The sequence below is a fragment of the Tursiops truncatus genome, chromosome 7, assembly GCF_011762595.2.
Source record: "Tursiops truncatus isolate mTurTru1 chromosome 7, mTurTru1.mat.Y, whole genome shotgun sequence".
NCBI classification, from domain to species: Eukaryota; Metazoa; Chordata; class Mammalia; order Artiodactyla; family Delphinidae; genus Tursiops; species Tursiops truncatus.
In genome coordinates this window covers 85,302,976-85,318,317 of record NC_047040.1, presented here as the reverse complement: position 1 = coordinate 85,318,317, position 15,342 = coordinate 85,302,976, and the positions used below count along the sequence as shown (strand labels likewise).

At 39.0% G+C, this 15,342-nt stretch overlaps 1 long non-coding RNA gene across 1 annotated transcript in view; it reads left to right on the top strand.

Moving 5' to 3' along the window:
- The window catches only part of LOC109548379 (uncharacterized), a 192,253-nt gene that overhangs the window by 2,947 nt on the left and 173,964 nt on the right, over nucleotides 1-15,342 (top strand). The window contains exons 2-5 of the long non-coding RNA XR_002174460.3: nucleotides 935-1,163; nucleotides 1,950-2,060; nucleotides 5,586-5,766; nucleotides 12,554-12,657. This is a non-coding gene — a long non-coding RNA (uncharacterized lncRNA). The remainder of the gene's footprint in view (nucleotides 1-934; nucleotides 1,164-1,949; nucleotides 2,061-5,585; nucleotides 5,767-12,553; nucleotides 12,658-15,342) is intronic.

The following is a 15,342-nucleotide window of genomic DNA, read 5'->3' as shown; positions in this document are numbered from 1 at the left end:
ATATGGTCATAATTTGGTTATAAATATCAGATTTCTTTTAGTCCAAATGTATGAACTTGAAGTTTCTCATGTTCTTTAGTAACATATTGTCTTTGACTGTAAGGGTTAAATGTGCAGAAGCTCAGAAGCGGTCTTGAGTAAGACTTGTGAGAAAAAAAAAAAGGGCAAACTTACAAATTTGGAGACCAGGAATTTGGCTGTCAGAACAGTATTTGTTGTAAGACCATTCATAATGAGCTGAGTGAGCATTTCCTTTTGGAATTGTAGTTATCCTGGGGTTTGCGCTAATTCTAAGTACCTATAGTGGGGGAGAAAATCAGTTTACTAATGGAAAATGAAATTCCTTAGTCTCTTAAACATCCAGAAGGCCAGATTTTCTTTTTGATGCAAAAGCTGAAAAGTCAATGCAAATGCTTATGGGAAAAAACTATTGCAATATTTAATCCCAATACTGACTTCTTTTTCTTGCTGTTTTCCTTAAGACTCCTCAAAACACTTAAAGGGTCCCTTAATTGTTTCCTTTCTCAAAGGATCCATTCCATGCTTCCTTCACGTTGAAACTACCAAAAGGGCCATTTGGACATCAGCCTAGGGGCTCAGAGTGACCTGTACCTTTTTCTTCTTTTCCTTTGTAAAGGGCAATGGGACCAAAAACTGTTTGCACCTATAGATTGTTTAGTGACCTGGAAATAACTTCATGCTGCTTTGTGGTCTTCTTTAACAGTCCTTATTCTGTTAAAAGGTGAAATTATAAATCTTGGATGTTAGTTCTAATTTTGCACCATTCTAAAAGTGGTTTTTTTTTTTGTTTTTTTTTTTTTGCAGTCATGTTTCAGGTACTTAAATATAAAAACCTTACTCTCAAAAATTATTCTCTTCATGATAATCACAACTATGAAATAATAATAGCTAAGAAAAAAACCTGCTTTTCTAGGCCTGGCAGTGTAGATGTGACCTAGAGAGAATCAACGACTTTCTCCAGAATTCAAGTGTCTGGTTCTTCACCGGCCTTTGAATCTGCCAGATCCATCCTCCCAGCAGACGCCACATACAGGTGACATCCAATGTCTTCTCACCTTTCGCAGACATCCTTCTGAACCACTTGTGCCCACCCACTCTGCACACTGCATTGTGACCCACTTCCAAACCTCCTGGATGACTTGGTTAGTACTTGTTTTTCCATGTGTGGCTTATTTTGCCTTTTGGATCTAGTGCTTAGGCTCATTTTTCCAGTTACAGTATTGGCTCAGGTAGAATGGTTTCTCTGGCTTTGTTGCTTCTGGCTTCCCAGGTAAAGTGTCTTTCCTAGTTCAGTCTTCTCACCAGGACCCTTGACTTAGGGACATTCCCATGGGCAAGTTCCTGCTTGCTCACGTTGGCCCCAGTACTGGACGTAAGCACAGGACAAGTTAGTGATGAAGGAGAGATCATGATACAGGCATATCTGGAAATTGTTTTTTTTTCTTGTATAATTTTTAAATTGCTTGTTGACTGGGAACTGGACCTCCATGTATTTGACACCAGGTTCTTTACATTCTCCTCAATTACAGCATATTATAGTGGCAAAGATATAGGCTTTGAAATTAGATGAACTGGATTTGACTCCCTGCTTTGTGAGTGCTAATTGTGTATTGAGGACAAGATATTAAGCCCCTGAGAACTTCATTTTTAAAATGAACCAAAGAGGACTTAAATTTAAGCTGGCTGTGGTGAAAAAATATGACAATATATGTAAAATGCTACAGGGTAGGCATATCAATAAATAGGAATTCCTTCTTGTGAATTACCTGGAAAATACATGAAGTTAAATTACAGAAAACCAGAGTGAATATAGCATGTATCTTAGATGATACTTATTTCATCATTTTTAGTTATTTTAGTGCCATTTATTTAATTATTTACTTTATGATTTTATTAGGAATTGTTTAACTGGTTCTTGCATTTTACAGAAATCAATGCTTACTGAGAACAAAGTTGCAAAAGTAATATGGAACTTCTTAACTTGTCGTAGAAAAGGTGGAGTGCTCGTGATTATAAGCATCACGATTCTAACCTCTGAGGTAAATAAATATACTTTACAATTTCATTCTGTATTTCACACTTCTGTTTACAATTGTAAGAAAAAATATCTTTCCACCTAATTCTCCCTATATGACCTGGCATAAGAGGAAGCACTCTGGCAGCCAGTTTGGTGTGGCCAAGAAATGTCAAAGATCACTCATTCAAGGTAAAAAGAAGAGGCCCTTAATACTGTCCAAAGCTCTATACCTACCTACTCTTAACTCAAACTTCTGAAGTTTGAAGGAACTGTGAAGGGGGTAGAAGGGAAGGAATAGCGCTGAGAAAGTTTGCCTGCAGTATCTTCTTCCCACCCCCCAGTTGAGTCCTGAAACATCTGCTTAAAAAAAAAAAAAAGGTAAGAATATGTGTATACTAAAGACATTGCTACACTCTGCTGCCTGCAAATTCAGGAGTACGGTTGTGTCAGCAGGCCCTGGCATGATCTACTGTGTATGTGACTTTTCTACCCTATGCCCTAGAAAGGAGGGTGTCAGGGGAGGACTGGGTTGTGGACACAGGGAGCATATTGTTCCAATGGTTCTGCTACAGTGCAAACCAGGCTTCTTTTGCTCTCTCTGGAAGTAACTTTGCTACACGCAAAAAAAAAAAAAAATTCGATTCCTGTTAGGTTTTTCCTTGGCCACCGTGGAACCATAGGTATGGCTCCTGTGCAACGGGGTAATTTTTCTGGGTTGAGGTAAGCTGGCTTACCTATTGTTCTTGGCCCATGGCTAGCACCCTTCTAGACAAGAGAGACAGAACAAAGCTGAAAGTTCACAGACGATATGTGGCCTTTTAAAACAGGAATGAAAAACTAAAACCTTGTTCTTCTAAAGTTTAGTCTATCTATCTACTGTGTATTTGGAATTTCGTTTTAGAGAAATCAGCATGATCCTGAGCTATATTATTACCTACCATCATTTAGCATTTATCTGGGATATTGAAAACTTATTTACAATAATTTGCTATAGTAGTTCTGTAGAGATGGTCTCTATTGCAGTTTTGCTTCCGTTGGTGAGGATTCTTGTGTAGTTGTGGAGTTCAAGGCTAGGTGAAATTTGCTTGCGAAGGTCATTTGAAATCACATTGGACTTTGAATTGGGGGCAAAGTAATGCTTTTTATGATATTAAAGCAAAGTAACATCGTTTGGAAAATTTTAAACCATTGCTTCATTTCGGATCTCTAAATAGTAATTTATTTGACGAAGGAAGGTGACCTCTCACCAATGTCTCTTTCCCAGTCCCCTGGACTAGTGCCTATTATATAGGAAATATTTGTTGTTGTGTGTGGAGTCTGCCATTCATTAAGAAGCTTTAAAGGGATGTAAACTGATCTCCTATTTCGCACTTGTAAAGGCCTGAGATAAGAATAAGGATAGTGGGAATTCCCTGGCAGTCCAGTGGTGCTTTCACTGCAGAGGGTGTGGGTTCAATCCCTGGTCGGGGGAACTAAGATCCCGAAAGTCAAGCTGCCCGGCTGAAAAAAATGTGAGGATAGATGAGCCTAGCAGGCAGGGACCATGGAACACTTAGACCAGCACAACCTCCTTTTCATCAAGTTATGTACCAGATTACATTATTAACACAGACTGTTTTATTCCCTTTCTTGTGTGTCAATTTTACACACGTTCTGAAAAAAAAAATGAAGGAGCAAATGCAGAATTGTGTGCATATATTTGTCTTTCTCTTTAAATGGCTCTGATGAGTCTTTTCATGATTTATTTTTAAGTAAATATATTAAAATTTAATAAGAGGTTTTCTCTGAAAAAGGAAGGAAATCATAAAGAAAAAATGGAGTAGATTAGTAAAAGTATGGTTTGCTTAAGAAGGCAGGTGTGTAGTTGTAATTTAAGATAAATGATCCCCTCACCCTCTAATACCACACAATAGGTAAATAAAGAAAACAGAGAAGATGGGGAATTTTGTTTTGTTTTTCCTTTTTTTGGCCATGCCTCGTGGCTTGTGGGATCTTAGTTCCTCGACCAGGTATTGAACCTGGGCCCTCGGCAGTGAAAGTGCTGAGTCCTAACCACTGGACCACCAGGGAATTCCATCTCCTTCTTCAGATGGACAGGCTGCATCAGCCAGTGGGCTGGGTGTTTTTCCTGCCAGCAACTTCATTTTCATGTAGACCAGTAACTGGTTGCCCAAAGATACTGAGGCAAAAAGTATTAAGTCCTGATTATAATACTTGCCCCCTTCCCCTCTCTCTTCTTCCCTCTGCTTCAAGTCCTATTTCTCACTCAGGGCCCTTACCTCTTCTTATCTTTCTTTCCATGCTTTCTATTCAGAAGAAAAACTGCCTTTTAAAGATAGCCTTGTTCGCAACCTTCAAAAGGCTTAGCTTTTAAATAATAAGATACGACCCTAGGATTTGAGATTTCCACTGTGCTGCAGAAAATTACCTGGAGGAAACAGAATGTTTACCTGAAATTCGTTATGAGGCGGGACAGTTCAATACTATTACTGTCTGCCCACTGCCTAGCATAGAGCTTGGAACATGAGAGGCACTGAATAATGTCTTTTGGATGAATGAATGCATGCATGCATGAATGTCATGTAAAAAAGCCAGACTTGAAACAACAGATGCTGTATGTTCTACGTGGCAAATAAGAGTTAAAAGGCATTAATGTAGGTGCAAAAAGCACTGTGGTCACAAACAGGATTTTGATATTATTTTTGAATCCTGAGTATAATATTTGACTTCCAAAATGAAATACCTAAATCATTTACCAAGCAATAGAGATATAACAGTCCCTCAGTCACTCACTTGCAAAGGAAATTTTCAATACAAATAAAATCATACATATTTATACTAGGGTAATTCAAAATAACTTCCTCACATAAGCACTGCTACGTTCAAATAAAGTCTTGCCAACACTTCTGAGTACATTGCTTTAAAAACAAATGCTCCCTGTAGCGTCCGAACTATTTAAAAATTTTGCCAGCTTCTTCAACATACATCAGTTATCTCTCTTCAAATCACTGACAAGAATTTAAAAACTGCTTCATCAGAACAACTGTTACCCTTTCTCATACTCTAGTGAGAACCTGATCTTCTAAAAAGGACCATATTTACAGCTTCTTCTGAAATTTTGAAACCATTTGGCTGGTATGTTTTTGCTACATTTTCTTTTCCTGATTTAATTACTGGGGACATTTGCATGAAAACAGGGGGATAGGGACATAAGATTTGTGTCTTATGAGTTCATCTGTTTCTGATGCTTATTCCCCACCTGAGACCAGTATCTATTTTATTACAATTGGGAGACCAGGAACTAGATTGGAAAAGATGAAGAAGTTGTTGGAGGTGAACTAAAGTTCAGAAATAGGGACTTAGGAGCTAAAGGATTGGTGGGTGATATGATAATGGATTTTCTTCTAGTTTACTTATTTACCAGCAGTCATCATGTCAGTCACACATGCTGTTCCATTGAAAAGATCAGAAAATTGGGGAACTGCACAGAACTGGTGGGTTGATGCTATTCTAAGAAAATGCCCAGGCAGTTACTACTCTGTCGTAGGGGTCGAGAGGCATCAAAGAAAACAGTTTACGAGCTGAGACGAGGTCATGTATGAACTCCAGAGACGGCCAGTGAAAGTTGTGAAGGAGATAAAGCAAAATGCCCCACCAATTTTGACCACCTTCACGAGGAGAATCAGAGAAGGCGTGAATTCTGAGCATCTTCACCGGGAGATCTCTGGGTATGTAGAACTGTACATGTTCAAAACTGAAGCTGTAATCTTCTCCTAACTTCACTTTCTCCCGTGTTCGCCAGCTAGCTGAAGGGCATCACTCTCCATCCAGTCTCCTGAGCCCAAACCCTGGGTTGACCTTTGACTCCTGTCTTTCTCTTAACTTCCATAGTGAATCACTAAGTGCTAACGACCTTACTTCCACAAGTTCCTCAAATGTGCTCAAATCCTCCCCACTTACATCCCTACCCTGTTTCAGCTACTCAGCATCTCTTTCCTGAAAGAGGAAATGCCCAGCTCCTAAGGGACTTTCCCATTTGTAGTCTTTCTTCCCTCATGTCTGTTCTTCATACCATTACCAGAGTGAGTGATTGATCTAGAACATAAATCTGACTGTGTCACTGCTGAGCATAAAAGCCATCAGCGATTCCCCATTACATACCAGCTGTGCATCTCCAACTCAGGTAACCCTAAGGATGTAACCCTAAGGATGGGTGTTTTAATATTTACAAAGAGTGTTTTGAAATAATACTACTTCAGCTTCAACTTTGTTTCTTTCCCATAGTTTTGGGTAAAATTGAGGACCCAAGAAGCTGGGCCATGTTAATCTTGCCTGTCCCCAGGGTTTGAGTACCCTAGTGTGAGAAGCACAGTGCCAGTGCGATAAACCACAAGTTCTTTAGAAAGGCACATGTGGTCCTCTTAGATGGAATGTTTTCTTTCTTCATCCTCTTCTCCCACCACTCTTCAAATGGCACCTTACACTTTTATAATATTGTTTGCATTTTCCCCTGAACAAACCATGCTGTTTCCAATGTTAGGGCCTTTGCCTATACCGTTTACTCTACCAGGAATACGCCTTCCTGCTCCCTTTATTTGGCTGACTTCTCTGTTCATCCTTTAACTCAGCACATATGTCATCTCCTGCTGGCCCTTCTGTTGTCCTCATAGCATTTAACACTCTGCACTGAGGTCCTTCCTTTATGTCTTCTTTCAACTGGAATACGGCCTCCATGAGGTCAGGGACACTGTCATCTTTGACTTTTTACCCTATGATGGGCTGAATGTTGTGTCCCCCAAAATTAATTTAGTAAAGCCCTAACCCCCAATGTGATGGTAATTGGAGGTGGGGCCTTTGGGAAGAAATTAGGTTTAGATGAGGTCATGAGGGTGGGGTACCCATGATGGGAGTAGTGTTCTTAAAAGAAGAGGAACACAGAGATCATGCTCTCTCCTTGGGCATGCACTGAAGAAAGGTTATGTGAGCACACAGCAAGAAGGTGGCTGTCCACAAGCCAGGAAGCCAGTTCTCACTAGGAACTGAATCTGCTGGCACCTTGATCTTAGACTTCCCAGCTTTCAAACCCGTGAGAAATAAGTGTCTATTGTTTAAGTCACCCAGTCTATGGTATTTTGTTATAGCAGCCTTAGCTAAGTGTCCCCAACTCTTAGTAAGTATCTGGCACATAGTGAACACTTAAGAATACTTCTTAAACTGAATATGAATGTCATGGTACAAACTAATTTTTATTACTGAATGAAGAACTCCAAGCACATGAGTTTTTTTTTTTCACATGCATGTTTTATTGATAATGCGTTTAGCCACCAGAAGACCTTCCATGCTTCATATTAAGAGGAGACCCAAAAGATGGAAATTTCTCACTGCATTTTTGAATAACTTGCATTAGTTTAAACATGCATTTGCAAAAGTATTAAAATAACAAGACCTTTCACATGTAAACATTTTCAAATTTCAAAGCTTTTACATGTGCATTATTTTACTTGATTCTTATAATAAACTTTCAAGGTTGGCAAATATTTTTATCCCTAATTTGGAAAAGCAGGAAATTAAGATTTTGATGGAGTAAGACAAAATAATCAAACCTATTTTGGGAGTCCCAAGTATGTTTCAGATATGGAAACATCTTTGGAAACTGGTAAAGGGCAAATCTTATTATTCTTATGTGACAGATGAGGAAATACGGTGTTGAAAGGACTGGCTCAGAGTCACATGGGACTACTGTCAAAGTAAAAATTGAACCCAGTGTCCTGTGACTCTGTTTGGTCCTGATACATACATATATATATGTATTAGAAAGGAAGCCATGGTCTTAAGAGAGCACTGGAATTTTTTTCTCCTCTTTTCCATAACTGGTCTGTTACTTGTCTTTAGCACACAAAGACACCAAATCATAAACACAGTCATTCAAGAGAGTAGTTTGGAAGTGAAATTGGAAAATTAATTTGGCTTATTTGAGATAGGAGAGTAGGGGCAGCAGGGATCATATAGAGACTGAACATTTAAAAAATAATTTGTTCCCTTTGCCTTAAAGTCATAAACTTCTTAGTTTTAAGTAAACGTAATGAAACTATCCGAATATATGTTACCTGCAATTTTCCGGAATTTTTTTCTGATAAATGTGAGTTCTAAGAAAATGTATATTTCTTAGAGTTCAGTTGTTGAATGAAGGGCTGCTTCCAGTGAGAGGCTGTCTTTCGCTTCTCTTCACTCAGGATTTTATAAAGCAAGTTTAGCAGATATTCTTTTTTTTTTTTTTGAACTTTTAAAGAAGTAATTTTATTTTATTCACTCTGTGAAATCTGAGACATTGAAATTAAACATTATGATATATAGTACACAGGTACAGTTGCTTTTTTTTTTTTAACATCTTTATTGGGGTATAATTGCTTTACAATGGTGTGTTAGTTTCTGCTTTATAACAAAGTCAATCAGTCATACATAAACATATGTTCCCATATGTCTTCCCTCTTGCGTCTCCCTCCCTCCCACCCTCCCTATCCCACCCCTCAGATATTCTTTTGAAGGGAAAAAAGTTTTTCAGAATTTAAAATGGTAGATAAAAACATATTATTTGATATATTTGTGCTTTACAATATAAGTATGAAATGTAAATGTGCTGTCTAATGCATCAGTATTATTAGCCAATTAATAAATTCAAATATGTGATGAATCACCTCATTTCCTAAGCTAATGGATTGCTTGACAGTTGCATACATGTATCATATATGTGTTCATTGCAAATGCTTATTAATTTCTGCTATATGCTGGGCACCGTGCTAGGAATAAGGGTACAACAGTGATCAAGACAGACCTAATCCGGGACTTCCTTGGTGGTCCAGTGGTTAAGACTCTGCACTCCCGATGCAGGGGGCACGGGTTCCATCCCTGGTCGGGGAACTAAGATCCCACATGCCACACAGCATGGCCAAAAAAAATAAAAATAACAGTAATAATAATAGTAAAGAAAAAAAAGACAGACCTAATCCTTGCAGGCTGGCGGGGAGGACAGACTGTGTGTGATGAATGCTACTGGGAGTATAGAAGTCAGACCCATCTAGCCAAACGATGGCTACAAAATAAAGTGAAGGCGAGAGTAGATCTTCCTAATTCACAAAAGGTCAGGTCTTTAAAATCCATCAGCTACCACTGAAATTAGTTTAAATCACCTGTGACCTGTTTTAACCCTTCCAGGCTGGGCTAAATGTATCTTGGGACCTTGGAGCAGGCTGGGAGGAAGAGGGGAGAAAGCCTAGTGTCAGAGTTTCAGGGAAGGAGATCGACGTTCCAATGACAATAGCTAGAGCGCTTTGGTGCCCAAAGCTCTCAGGAGACTGACCCCAGCATCCGGGGTTAATTCTGGTGGGGTGGTACTCTTCTTGCCAAGTATGAGGTAGTGTCTCTTCCTTTCTGGGGGTTCTGCTTCGGTTGTAATGGGACCCCAATCAGACCCATGTTGGGTCTCATGGACCAGCTCTGGCCCCTGACAGGAGGACATTATAGCAAGGGCTAGACAGGTTATCAGGGGAGTGGCCTCAAACTGGCGATCAGACCAGGGCACTTGTTTCAGGAGAGAACCAAATACAAGGAACACATCAGAAGGAACTGGGCGTTTGGAGGCAGCTCCTTAGGGGGCTTTCGGGTTCCTGGATCCTCCCTAGGGGTAAGGCTCTGTGCAGCAGTCTCCCTCTCTCTTTCCTCAACACTCTCTTCCTGCCCCCACTGCCCCTCTCTTCATCATCTATTTGTTTATATTCCAGTACTTTATCTGTTATGCTCAAATGTTGACTAAGGCTTCTGTTTGCAACAACAGTTAATAGCTTTTGAATGTGGATTTGGCTTTCATTAGGAGAGTATTATTTTCAGTAATTGTCAGTTCACTAGAATATAGGTAAGGCTTTGGGTTTTTGCTTTGAAAGGTATGATGCTTGAAGTTAAAACAAGTATAAACAAATAACATTAATATTTTGATTTATGAATTGATTTTCGTGGTTGTATATTTTTTAACCTAAAACAGAAAAAAAGATAACAACACTATAAAGAAGCCTTTAGTGAATATATGAATTTGTTTCCTTAAGCGTCTTTACTCTTTACTTAAGATAACTAAGTAGCACACATACATATGCTGTTACCATGTAATGGAATAGGTCTTTAGAAATGGACCCAAGTAGACATAAGCTCCTCATTTGTTTATGTTTTTGCTCAACTTTATTTTTTAAAAAATTACATTAAAAATGGAGCTTTATTTTCTGTTTGAATTTAAGTTCTTTCTTTAACCTCTGTTTTAAGTCAACTACTTACCACTTGGGCAAGTGATTTTGGCCAAGTCACTTAACTTCTTTGGGCCTTAGTTTCTACATCGATAAATATCAGATAATAGCACCAAGCTAATAGGATCATGAATTAGAGCAAACAAGACAGTGGGGATCCAAGTGCTTGTTAACTGCAAAGCGCTAATGCATGTGTTTGGTATTTATATTCAGATGCAGGTTATGCTTGCATCCTATAAATTAAAATTTGTTCTAAAATTCCACCAGTTCCTGAGGCCAGAAATGTGAAATGGCAACGACTAAAAGGGTCAGTGAAGCTCTTGGCTTCTAACCAATCCTGTACAAAATCTTTCCTAACCACATATTTTAAAAGATGAGGAAAGATAAAGGAATGAAGAGAACTGCCCTTTTTCTCTAACCCTTAAAACATTTTTTCTTCCCAAGAAACTCAGTTCTAGAAGCTTGAACCTAACTCAGTACTAAAGGTGGCCATTCAGAGGACTGTTTAGAATGTTGTATTAATGAAAGTGAGGTGCCATGAACATGTACTCTTATCAGACAGAGGTGGACATGATCAGAACAAGCTTGTTCACAAAGCCATTCCCTGTCCTTGGCCATGAGTCACAAAAATCTGATGTCTGGACGTGAAATGAAATGCTTCCTTGAACCAAAGCTGAAATTTGTGTGTGTGCGCGCGCACGTGTGTGTGTGTATGTGTGTTTGTGTATTTAATATGTAAAGGAAGAATGAAATCAAGACATGAAACTCCTTCATTGACTCAAGTTTAGGGCCAAATTTTAATAACACAGCTGTCCGGATGTGAGACACTAATGAGAACATAAGGAATTCCTGGATAGAAAAGGGCTGGTTGGCCCAATGGCCTGTCTCCTTCAAGTTTATTGCAACACACCTCTCCGTGTTGTCAGCAAATCTTCCAACCCCTTTTGCCTACATAAACATGTCCCGCTGTCTCTTAAACTCATTTTTAACTTACGTTTCACTCAGTGGACTTACTTGGTAATTTGCAGTATTCTCCATATGCTGGGGGATCGCTGGATGAAATAGTCTTACATTATCGCTACTTCTCAATTAATTACATAAAATATTCAAGAGTAAAATATTTGCAGCAGATAACACTGGAAATTTGGAAGAAATCCACTGAAAAAACAAACTTACAATGCATTTAGAAAGAAACAACTGTTCTTTTGCTAATCTACGTTTTAATCTCAAAGATGTGAAGACGAAAGTGGAGAGTGATTAAGGTGGGCAAACATAAACACTTTCTTTTGCTGTATTAGCCTCATTAACAGACTCTTAGCAAGAAGAAAATGCTAAGTTCAAATGATATAACAAAGAAAAGGACCTGATGTTTTCTTTTGGTTGGGTTAAAGCCATATTCCAGATAATATTTTTATTTCCTTAATTATATCAATATTTCAGGCATAAATTTGACTTGAACTATTCAAAACGTTGAATCGGTTCTCTGAATCAGTGTAGAAATGATTTTACATCAAAAACTTTTTTTCCCCCAAACTTTCTACATGCCTGAAGACCAATGAGCTTGGGGCAAGTTCTTCGGTTGACTGTGGGACCTTCTGATTCGAAAATATCTTTGAAAACTTCCTTTAAGATTTGATCGGAGGGCAAGGAAGTGGAAGTAACTAAAGGGTACTGAGGAGAATGAATGATTAATGGTTTAGCTGAATATTTTACATTTTCATTTTTGAATGCCATTATTTTAAAATTATTTCCACATAGGTGTGTTGATGTGTGTGTAGAGATTATATGTTGGTTTTAGTCTTTTGTTGATAAACACATAAGGTAACCATCTTGCCCCGGTTTGCCCTGGCATTTTCTGGTTTTAGCCCTGAAAGTTCCACTTCCTGTGAAATTTCTCAGCACCAAGCAAACAGGTAATTCACAAACACATATGAAAAAAATAAAAATAATTTGCTCCCAAGATTTGCTAAGCTTTTTGGTCTGCATACTCTTCAGACTCTGGGAACTCAAAAAGCAAAGTGCTACATTAGCATTAAGGATTTTGCTCTCTTGTTAAAACAGCCTACGTTAGGGTGTCAGCACCTTCGTGACTATGGTGAAAGATGATCCACTTGATTGTTTCTTTTAAATTGTTTCCAAGCTCAGATGCATGATAGCTTATTTAAAAAAAGAGCTGGAAAATATTTAAAAATCAAACCTATTTTCTTCCAAACTTTTCTCTTCCAAGTCCCTTGCTCTCCAGATGCGCTATAAGATACATCCTGCATCTAGCATGTTGAATGATCTCCAAAATCTCTGATGCCTGAGCCATGTCCTATTGTCCAGATTAAGGTAGGAAAAAATGATCTATGTTGACTTATTTTAATCTTCTGTGCCTCAATCAGAGGAATTCTGTAAGTATTTTGTGTAAGTATGTTGCTGATTTTCAATTTGTGGATGGTGACTTTTGAACTTTCTCAAGAAGGAGGTCTCAATAAAGAACATGCCTGAATCCCCGTCTTAATGATTTTTAGCTTCAGCAAAGCCATTTACTGGATTCCCCTTCCTAACAACTGCTCTGCCAAGCATTGTATAAAATAGCATTCTTCATGGTTAGATGATCCTACGGAAGGTGAGCAAAAGATCTTAAACACAGAGGAATGCAACCAGCTACTCATTCAGAATTTCTCCATCTTTCACACGCATGCTGTGTCTCTGTGGTAGCATCTTGTTTGCGTCTGCATGCGTGTGCTTGCGTGTGTAAACACATAGCATTTAGCTACAGAACATGTCACAGATTTCTTTCCTGGTCACCATGCTGCATGACTGATCCATTTCATATGATGTGTTTAGTATGGTTCATTGCCCACTGGTCTTATTATTTAACAATTTGCATTAAATTGAATTTTCTATTTACAGGTGTAAATGGAAATTTTGGCTTCTGAGAATTTATTATTTACTGGCTAGAATGTTCTTGCTTGAATTAGCTCTGCCAATATTGGATTGGGTATACCTGGAATAAAGTTTGGGATATTTAATTAGAATATCATCGTAATAGGAACTTGTTATTTTTCTGGCTAAGCTTGAGCTACTGAGGCCAGATCAGTACCATTAGTCTAGGGGACAGTTACCATAATTCTCTAGAGATTTTCTTTTAAAAACATGTATTTTTCTTGATGGATCAGAGGAAGTTAAATTAGTGGCAATGTCTATAAATTACTCAAAACTCAAAAAGCTTGAAACCTTTATCATCAGCTGTAACATTTTGTTGATAACTGGTGATTTCTCATTTTGAACTCTTTTGGCTTCCCAAGAGCTCAGGGCACTAACGCTTATGGACTGCATACTGTTTGCCAGGCTTTGACTATACGCTTTACCTATCTTGCTTCATTAAATCCTCAAAGTACAGTATCTTGTGAGGGGGGCATGGTGTTTATTCCCAATTACAGGAAATGGATGCTTAAGAAAGATCACAAATTTGCCTGCACACATACCCAGTGAGTGATGGAATCACTCTGAAGCCTGCTTTCCAGGTCACTGCTATATTCTGGGTCAACTACTCTCAACTCCACAGTGTTGCTCTCCTGCCACTGTCCTCACGGCCCAGCTCCCGCTCAACATCTCAATGCTTCAGAACATGCTAGCACCATTCATTGCTTCAGGCTTTGGATGTGTTGTTCCATTCTTACCTTCTCTGCCTGACACACTCTTTTTTTTTTTTTTTTTTTTAATTAATTAATTTATTTTTGACTGCGTTGGGTCTTCGTTTCTGCGCGAGGGCTCTCTCCAATCGCGGAAAGCGGGGGCCACTCTTCATCGCGGTGCGCGGGCCTCTCACTGTCGCGGCCTCTCGTTGCGGAGCACAGGCTCCGGACGCGCAGGCTCAGTAGTTGTGGCTCACGGGCCCAGTTAGTATGCGGAATGTGGGATCCTCCCAGACCAGGGCTCGAACCCGTGTCCCCTACATCGGCAGGCAGACTCTCAACCACTGCGCCACCAGGGAAGCCCCTGCCTGACACACTCTTAATTCTGTTTATGTTTTTCTAAATCAGCTCCAGCATTGGAACGGTCACTAATTGAGACTATCCATAATGGATCTGGCAGAGTCTGTCCAAACACCTAGGACAGCGTGTGTGTGTTTTAATATTTTAATTTTTAGCTTCTCTCTCTCTTTTTTAAAACAGCCTTATTGAGGTATAATTCATATACCATATAATTGAGCCATTTAAAGCCAAGCCTACAATTCAATGGTTTTTAGTATATTCACAGACATGTGCAGCCATCACCCAAGTCAATTTAGAATCTTTTCATCACTATGAAGAGAAATCTTGTACCCTTTAGCTATCATCCCTTTCCACCCAACCCTCCATTTCCCTCAGCCCTAATCAAACACAAATCGACTTCCTGTCTCCTTGGATCTTCCTCTTCTGGACATTTTATATAAATGGAATCACATCATACATGGTCTTTTGTCACTGGCTTCTTTCACGTAACATAATGTTTTCACAGTTCATCCCTGCTGTTGCATGCATCAATACTTCATTCCTTACCATGGCTGAATACTATTCCATTATGTGGATAGACCACCTTTGGCTTATCCATTCATCTATTGATGGACACTTAGGTTGTTTCCACCTTTTGGTGATTGTGAATAGTGCTGCTATGAACATTTGTCTATACAAGTTTTTGTTCGAAGACCTGTCTTCTGCTCTTTTGGGGATATACCTACGAGTGAAATGGCTGGGTCTCAATTCTATGTCTCACTTTTTGAGGAACCGGCAAACTGTTTTCCATAGCTGTATTGTTTTATATTCCCATAAGAAATGCATGATGGTTCCAATTTCTCCACATCCTTGCCAACCACATGTTCTTTTTCTTTTTAACATCTTTATTGGAGTATAATTGCTTTACAATGGTGTGTTAGTTTCTGCTTTATAACAAAGTGAATCAGTTATACATATACATATGTTCCCATATCTCTTCCCTATTGCATCTGCCTCCCTCCCACCCTCCCTATCCCACCCCTCTAGGTGGTCA